The 9,716-nt window shown below is 34.9% G+C and overlaps 1 non-coding gene across 1 annotated transcript; it reads left to right on the top strand.

Annotated features, from left to right (window-relative positions):
- The first annotated feature begins 469 nt into the window (after positions 1 to 469).
- Positions 470 to 576, top strand: LOC118347825. Its single transcript, XR_004800972.1, has one exon. It is a non-coding gene; the product is annotated as a small nucleolar RNA R71 (small nucleolar RNA).
- The last annotated feature ends 9,140 nt before the right edge of the window (positions 577 to 9,716 follow it).

The raw sequence follows: 9,716 nt of genomic DNA, 5'->3' as shown, positions 1-9,716 counted from the left end.
TGGTTATTGCTCCGTGGAAAGTTAGGGTGATTTCTCCATCTGGGATTGAACGTGTTTGAATAAGGATTGTTTTTACGTTGGAAATTGGACATGTAATGGACTTATTCATTACTCGGTTGTGCAAAAGGATTCCACTCAGCAATCTACACTTGAAGGATTTGCTTTGCAATGATCACAAACAACATTAGTTTGAGTAGCATTAACGTTCATCATACCTAATTGTTGTGATAGATCTGCCATCTGCGCCGCCATTGTGGTAATAGAATCAAGTTCAAAAACTCTAGTCGTCTTTCTTGGCATTGCTCTATCCGTAGACCATTGATAGTTGTTGGATGTCAATTCTTCCAGAAGTTCATATGCGACTTCATGGGTCTTACTCATTAATGCTCCTCCCACAGCCGCATCAACCATAGTTCGACTTGTGGGTCCCAAACCATTGTAAAATGTCTGTACTTGAAGCCAGGCTGGGAGGTTGTGATGTGGACACTTGCGCAATAAATCCTTGTATGTCTCATATGCCTCAAATAATGATTCACCCTCAATTTGGGTGAAGGTTGTAATATCGTTCCTTAATTCCACTGTCTTGGCCGGATAGAAATATTTTGCTAAGAATTTTTGAGCCAACTCCTCCCAAGTGGTGATGATGCGGGGCAGCAAAGAGTTCAACCAAGCTTTTGCTTTTTCCCTAAGTGAGAAAGGAAAAAGTCTCAATTGAATCACATCATCTGTCACTCCGTTGTGTCTAAAAGTATCACAAATTTCTAGGAAATTTGCAATATGAACATTAGGGTTCTCTTGTGACAACCCCCCAAACTGGACAGTTTGTTGAATCATTTGAATGATGGCCAGCTTGATCTCGAAGTTATTGGCTTGTATAACTGGCCGCCTTATACTAGATGTTGCCCTATTGGAAGAGGGCATAGCATAGTCTCTTAACCTCTTGTGCTTCTGGTTAGCCATATTAAATTTAGATGAGGCAACCTCTTTCTTTTTCTCTTTATTAATCTGATGTAAGGTGCTTCAATCTTGGGATCAAAAAGTGTATGCTCTAATGATTTAGATCGGGGCATGCACTTCTAATTCATGAAAAGAGAAAAAAAATGAGATCTAATTTAAACCAATTTAAAAAAAAATAATCCAAAGTAGTAGAAATCTAGCTAGTATCAATATCAATAACAAATAATTAATCCCCAACAATATATGCAATTGAACAGAATTATAACAAGTAGTAAAGTATTTTAAAGAAAACGGATGTTGAAACCACATATATTAATTATACTATTGAATACTGAATTTTACCAAATTAATTACTATTTAGAAAACCAAAATTTAAAGAATAGACTATCTAAATTAAATTGAAGAAAAGAACATTAAAATTTAGATTTTTAAAGATAATAAGAATAGATCTAGAGCGTTTGATTTCACCTAACAAATCCCACACAATTTATTCTTCCTTATTATAGAATTCCAATTATCCCAAATTGATGAGAAAAATCCCTTAACTATTAAATATTTTCTCTCGAACAATACTAAAAAATATCTCTAATTAATAACTTTATATCTTTATGTGAATTTAACTAATTAGAAACTCATTAAGTTCTTTGGATTTTTCTTGAAAATCACACTAATCGGGGTAAAGTATCTCCACTTCCTCTCAACTAATGGTACTTAATCCTAGAGCTCTAATCACAAATCACCTCTCGGTCTCATTGCGATTCAATAGATCAAACAATAATTAACTAGAAAATTGTAAGCATTAAGAACAAGGAATAAACACTCAATCATGGAAATATTGAAAATAAAATAACTTGAAATATAAATTATGTGTTCAATACTAGAGTACATCAAAGCTCTAGAAAATAAAATTAGTTCATAATAAAACTAAAAAGAAAAATAACAGAACTAGTGTTCTTCGTTGGAGTTGATTGATGAAGCATGTTGCTCTTGCCTCTGCTCCCCAGATCCACCTCCTTGAAAGAAACTTTAAAGAATAAACTCTAAAATATTGGACTATAAAACTCGGACTTCCCCCTTAATTTCGAGCTAATGATATGTTTATATAAGGTAGAAAAGAAACTATAACGTTTTCATGATTCCCACCTTAAAAATTGCCTAACTTCTAGGACTTATATTGATAGTCTTGTATGTGCTTTAGGAGTTAGAACTTAGAAATCGTTATTAGATATAAAGTTGTATCCCTTAAAGATATTTTTTCAACCCATCCAGAATCGTATCCATCGGATATGTGAGTAGAAAGTTATGATCGAAACACTCAAGCATGTCCAGGCTGTCTCCTAGTATATTCCAAACTTGGACTTCTTGTGGATTCATTCTGTGATTTCTTTCTCCTTTTCTTGATCAAAATTACTTTCAAGCCCTTTGCTACTTGTCGCCCACGATGTCATTTAAGTTGGTCAGTTGGGCTGGTCGTCCGATCTAACTGCCCAGAGCCTTGTCGCCAAGTCTTCTCGCCCAAAAGGTAAAATATCTCGCTCATCGCCTAACTCTTGTCGCCAATTCTAATCACCATTGAGTCTCCTCGCCTCTCTTAAGATCTCAATGCCTCTCATCAGTCTAGATCCATAGTCTCTTCTTTTGTAACAAAATGCTCTCATTTCGCACTAAATCTTCTCATTCTTTCAAATCCAAGAAAATAAAGAAAAATATGTAGAAATAAAATAAAATCAATAGTATTGAAGGAAAACTGACACTTTTCATAAATAAAGGAGTAGTGAAAATCACATAAAAATCACCCCTATCAATTTTAGAATATATTTAGTATATTAATAGTATCTTATACTACTACATATATTATAAGTATATTTTAAGTAATACTAGGTATTATATTATGCATCACAATATAATATACTTATAAGTATACTTAGTATAGTACTTAGTGTATTAGTTTTACAATAGTACGAATATATTAAGTACTATACTTATACTTATTATTTATTATTATTAGTATTATAACACCTATATGTATATACTCATAATACACACTTATAATATTGGTATTATAATATACTTATACTATTAGTATCTTAGTAAATAAACTAATATTCGTTTGAACATAATAAATTCTTGTTCGAACAGATTTATCTCGTAGAATGTGTTTAAAGGGAAACTTCGCACCAAATACTCGAAATATTCACTCATTCAAAACTGAAATGCCCCATTCGAACGCAATGGTGGAATTTGGTTACGAAAATACCCTATTTACTTCTCTACATTTGAAGAATATGCCGAGGAATATTCGTAGTTGTTTGTTTGAACTACTATCTTACCCGTTCCGTTCGAATGTTAATAGTTGAATCAAATCGCGGCAAAATTAGATGGCTTTTTCAAATTTTTGCGTTCGAACGTTCAAGCGGGACTTCACAGATTTAAAAGCCTATATATAGTTCATTTTCACGCACGAAGCATTTATTTGGAGGCAGAGCAAACAATGTAAGAGGGAGAACATTAACTGGGTGATTTTGTGTGTGTGTGAGAGTGTTGTGGAGAGAGAGAAAGGAAAATTCTAGTGAGAGAGAAGGGATTCTTGAGAGAGAGGAGAGGTTTAGAAGAGGTAGACACTATTTTTTTGCTATTTTTTTTGTATTTCGAATTTAGATATTTTGGTTTATTGAATTTGATTTAGGATTTTCTCATAATGTGTTTTATGCATATGTAGGTATTATGGATTCATATTTGTTATTGGATTGCAAAAATTGGTGGTAGGATTTCTAATTTTTAGTAAGTGTTAATTTGTAGTGATTTGATAATTTATTAGTAATTTCGTAAGATGTTTAGGTGGTGATAGGTATTGGGGAATTTTAGTATGATTTTGGTATTTGTTTGTCAAAAATCGTATTTGATGAATGAAGTTGGTATTGAGGAATTTGATTATGATTTTGGTATTTATGGTTTAAAATTAAATTGGTATTTGATGAATGAAGTTGGTATTTGTATTTGATTAAGTTGGTGTTTAGAAGTTGGTATTTAGAAGTTTTTTTTTTTTTTTTGAAGAAAGACCCTTATGCCATTTCATTATAAATGAGAAGAGATACAAGGAGGAGCTTCCTCCAATGTTACAATAAAATCTGAAATGGTAAGAGCATCTTTTGCAAGTAAGTGGGCTATATAGTTGCCATTTCACCACCTAATATCATAAACCTCCCACTTTGCAAAACACTTAAGATAAGATCTGGCTTCACTAATAAACATGCTTGAGCTGCTCCAAATTTCCTTATCTTCTAGTAGAGCCTTTGTTACTTGCAGTGCATCACCCTCAAGAACAATCTGGGGCAAGCCGAGGTCCAGTCCAAATTTTGCTGCTTGTAGAGCCCCATATACTTTGGCTAGTAGGGGATCAAGATTTAGTAGTTTTCTCTAGCTTAAGGTGGCAATGACCTGACCAAAATAATCCCTAATAGCAACACCTATACCAATCACTCCCTTGGCTTTATCTACTGCCCCATCCCAATTGATTTTAAACCAATTCAATGGGGAGCCTTCCACACAGCAAGAGAGTAGCCCTGTTTTGTTCTGTTGTTGTCTTGAGGATCAATTTCCACCATAGCCATTAACTCTAGCTAAATTCTAGCCTCTCTAACAATGGAATTTGGATGGGTGAATTCCTTGTTAAAATGAAAGCGCTCCTTTTCCACCACAGTTTCCTTGCCACCACCACAAACTCTAGCAAATCTTATGCATTTAATGCCATGGCCAAGGACTAGAAAAAAAGCAGCATAGGGGCTTGGGGAAGAGTACATTTCTGAAGTCATTTGGAGCATTGACTCCATGCATCCTTTGTAGCCTCACAGCTCCACAATGCATGAAGGACACTCTCTTCTTCCCTGCAGCAAATGGGGCATAGTGGATCACTAACCACTCTCTTATTAAAATGGTTGGATTGGGTAGGAAGAGCCTCCTAGAAGGCTCTCCATAGGAATACTTTGTCACTAGGTGATACACGATGTTGCCAAATTTTGTTCCACACAATCTCAAACTTGTTGCTTGTTGAAGCTTGGCCTTGGGTTGCCACCTCCCTTGATTTCTCCATGTGCTATGCACTCCTCATTGAGAAAGATCCATCCTTGGTCCCATGCCATATAATTCTGTCCATAGTATTTAGAGTGCTAATAGGTGTTTTCAAGATTAAATTAGCCTCCCCTCCCTCAAAGGTATTTAGTACCTTAGTACCAAATCTGTCTTCCACTACTTTGTCTCAGGATTTATTAGTTTTGCAACAGTAGCATTTCTATCTAGTATCTTGAGTGGACTTGAGACCTTGTTGGGACTAGAGTGGACAATCCATTTATCTTTCCAAATGTGGATATTAGAGCCAGTACCCACCCTCCAGAGAGAACTAACCTCAACAACATGCCTGGCTGCAAGGAGACTTCTCCACACATAAGAGGGTTTAGATCCCACTTTAGCTATTTGGAATGTCGAGTTAGGAAAATATTTGGCCTTTAGAATTTTTGCAGCAAGAGAGTTAGGGTCTTGAATCAGTCTCCAACATTGCTTGGACAACATTGCCTTGTTGAAACATTCAAGGTCCCTAAAGCCCAAAGCCCCAGTTGACTTGGCTAGCCTCATTCTCTTGCAGGGTATCCAGTGAATTTTGTGCTCCTTTTCTTGTTAGCCCCACCAAAAGTTCTGGATGGCTCTATTTATGGACTGTAATAGGATTGTAAGCAGCTTAAATACACTCATTGTATAGGTTGGAAGGGCTTGGATCACAGCTTGAGATATATTTCTTTATGTGCCTGAGATAGTCTTAACTCTATGGTTTCTGAACTTCACTCAAATGTTATCCAAAATGCCTTTGAAAGTTTTGAATCTATCTCGACTGATCACAGAAGGTAGACCTAAGTACTTTTCATAGGCCATGGTTGTCCTCATACCAGCAATAGATTGAATGTATTCTTGAGTAGGTTTTGTTGTGTTCTTGTCGAAAATGATTGAAGTCTTCTCGAAGTTGAGTCTTTGGCCTAAGGCCATCTCATAAGTTTTTAATAGACTTATCAACCTACTTTATTCCACTGTTGTTGCCTTATAGAAAAGGAGGCTTTCATCTACAAACATATGAGAAACCCTTAACTGACCCCTAGCAACTGAAATTCCATGTAATAACCTACCTTCCTCTGCTTTGCATAGCAGATTGCTCAAGGCTTCAACACACAATATGAAGAGGTATGGAGACAGGGGGTCACCTTGTCTTATGCATCGAGTGGGAAGAAAAACTGTTTGAGGCTCACCATTTATAAGGAGGGCATATGAAACAGTTTCAATGCATTTCATCACAAGCTCCACCCATTGATTGCAAAAACCCAATCTGTAAAGGACATCTCTTATGAAACTCCACTCCACTCTGTCATAGGCCTTGCTCATGTCTAATTTCAAGACCATGTAACCTTCTCTTCCTGCCAATTTACACTTCATTGTATGGAAAGCCTCATGTTGGTATTTACAAGTTGGTATATGATTACTTGTCAATATTGCAAAATATTGCATAATATGAAGTTGATATATGTTGCTAATGTATAATTTGTTAGTATATTTAGTGTAATATCGTTAATGTTGTTAGTATGTTATTGTAATTTGGGATGTTTAAATTGTGATGATAATATTGTTAGTGATAGTGTTAATTATATTTATTGTTTGTGTAATATTGTTAATGTTGATTTTTGCATAATACAGAACTTAGAATAATATGAATTTGATCTATAACATACCAAAGTAGCATATAAATAATTAACTCACCTATAATTAGGCGCATAATTATTTGCATACAATGTCCTAATTAAAATGCCCTAAATCAAATAAAATAATTAAGTTTTAATAACATATCTAAATAAATATTACTAGAAGGATAGGTGTAATTTGCCAAGCTTTTAAAATACTAATAAGATACCGACATATTTAAATAAAGTTTTGGCATTTCCATAACATATCAAATTCAAAATTTATCAAACCCAATAAAGCAATTACCTCTACTTTAAACACCCAAATAAAATAATCAAATTTTAATAGCATATTTAAATAAATATTACTAGAAGGATAGGTGAAATTTGCCAAGTTTTTAAAATACTAATAAAATACCGAGATATTTAAATAAAGTTTTGGCATTTCCATAAAATATCAAATTTAACATTTATGAAAACCCAACAAAGCAATTGCCTCATCTTTAAACACCAAAATAAAATAATCAATTTTAATAACTTATTTAAATAAATATTACTAGAAGGATAGTTCGAACTATTTATATATGTATATGTTTTACTATAATACTAGTGGCTTGGTTTACTAGTTAGGACCTTAGACTCATTCGAGTGTTGTGGCCAAATATTCTCTTCAAGAATGTTTGGGTACAACTCTTGAATTGTCCAAAGTAGATAGTTTGGGATTCTATCATCTATATGGCATATATATTCAGTCTTAGCTCGTGTGTTAGTTTTTAAAATTTTGGTTTAGTTTTTCCTTACATTCTTCGGGTGTGTGGTCCGTAAGTTTCTCAGCCCATGAATTGGACATATTATTTATCGTAACTAGCATACCGAAATTTTGACTAACATTAGAGTTTTGGACTGAGTTTATATGCGATATAGATGATAGCCTCTCAAATGAAGGAAGGTAACAAGATCAACATGGACGATATAAATGTGGATGTTTCTGATGATAGTAAATGTTAGGGGATCTTGGCACAGGGATATTTGGGAAGAGCGATGGAACAGGAACATCTAAATAATCATCTGAGGGAAATGGAAACTTTGGAAGACTGTGGGAGGATGCACAACAAGAACTGTACAAGGGGTGCCGTGACGCCCACAGATTCCGCTTGGGATCGGACGGACATCTGAAGCGTCGAGACATGCAACACAATGTTACCTGCCCCCGTTCATGACATATAAGATGCAATGTTCCTAACATGCATCTAGCATTATGCAATATTCGCAGCGGATAATTCTTTTTTTTAAGCAATACTATGCACCAAACTTATGATATCCCAAATACTTACAACATACTTCATACATAAAGACATACTAAACAACTGAGATCACAACACTAGTCCAAAATGGCTATGAACAAAAGAGTGCTGGAGATTGAACTTCACAAAATACAAGTAGTAACCTAAGGCAACTACATCTAAGTCGCACCATCGCTTAGTCGACCGTTTCCCAGTTCTCCTTCAGATCCTGTAACAAGATCTACCATTCGGGGGAAATAGTAGTTGGGACTACCACAGTGAGATTTGATTACAAATCTCAGCAAGTTAACAAAAAACCTTCACACAAGTTAATGATGCATGCATGACAATAAATGCATGAATGCACAATCAAAGTCACTAGTAAACATAACATAACCTGATATAACATGGCATGAAATAATAAGCATAACATGACTTGACATAACATGGCATGAAATAATAAGCATAACATGACTTGACATAACATGGCATGAGCTGACATAACTTGAACTGAAACTGAAACTTAGCTTGACGTGACATAAACTTGAAACTTGACATGAACGTAAACTTGAACATAACATAACATGAAACATGACTTGAACGTGAAATTTATGAACTTGGAATCTTTCTTAGTAGACTTAATTAAAAAGTGACCATACAGGTGCTACACAGGTCCCCTTGAGCCGTGTATCCCTGCCGATTACCGCATCACAACACAGGTGTCTATACCAGTTGTGAGTGTGTTAATACGTACTCCACAATTGTTGTGGCCCCACGTATTCTACGTGTCACAATTGTTGTGTCTCACATAGTGTATGCTCCACAGTTGTTGTGGCCCCATACTTCATGCTCCACAGTTGTTTGTGGCCCCATGAATTGTTTGTACCACACTTGCTGTGGACACACATAACATAATGTGTGGCTCCATCGGCGTCAGTTCCTGGCGCGCTCTAATGACCAGCTAGTTAGGCCCCATTCGCAACCTATTGACTATACTTCGTCAACTTAGGGAATTTCACACCTATTTAGACACTCCAGCTTGAACAAAGGAGTTCTACTAGGATATTGCCCCATCCTAGCGCTTAGGGTCGTGATTGACATGAATAACTTAACAAGCATACATGACAGCTCATAACATGGCGTGACAATATTTCATAAACATGACATACATGTAACAAACAATATTTCATAACATGACATACAGACAATATTTCGTAACATTACATAACATGTGATAATGAATATTACGTGTCATGACATACATGTAATAGATAGCATACGAAATGTGACATACTTGCAATAGATAGTAACATGAGACAAAATATATTGTGTAACAGATAAATATTTCATGACAGAATAATTCGTGTAATAGATAAACATGTGATGACATGGCATATATAACAACATATGAACATAAATTGTAGTTCCCTTACTCATCACACATACACAATAAACTGATAATAAGTTAAAAGCTAACTTATTGCGATAGTAGCGTTCTACGAGAATAAGCGAGAAACACGAAGAACAGTAAGAGGGTATTCTAAAAGTTAGAAATTAATTACTAACAATTAGAAATGTGAAAAGAGGCAACTTAGAGCAAAATTACCATCTTACCCTATGCATGTGGGAAAATTACCATTTTACCCCTAACTTAAGTATTTCACATCCTAACTCCAAAAATTATCAAAATTTACATTCCTCATATAAATTTTGTTCTAAACTCAAATATCAACTCAGAAAAATTTAAAACCATTCACAA

The sequence above is a fragment of the Juglans regia genome, chromosome 2, assembly GCF_001411555.2.
Source record: "Juglans regia cultivar Chandler chromosome 2, Walnut 2.0, whole genome shotgun sequence".
In the NCBI taxonomy this organism is placed as follows: domain Eukaryota; kingdom Viridiplantae; phylum Streptophyta; class Magnoliopsida; order Fagales; family Juglandaceae; genus Juglans; species Juglans regia.
Note: the sequence above shows the minus strand (reverse complement) of the source record. Positions and strands in the feature narration are given on the sequence as shown.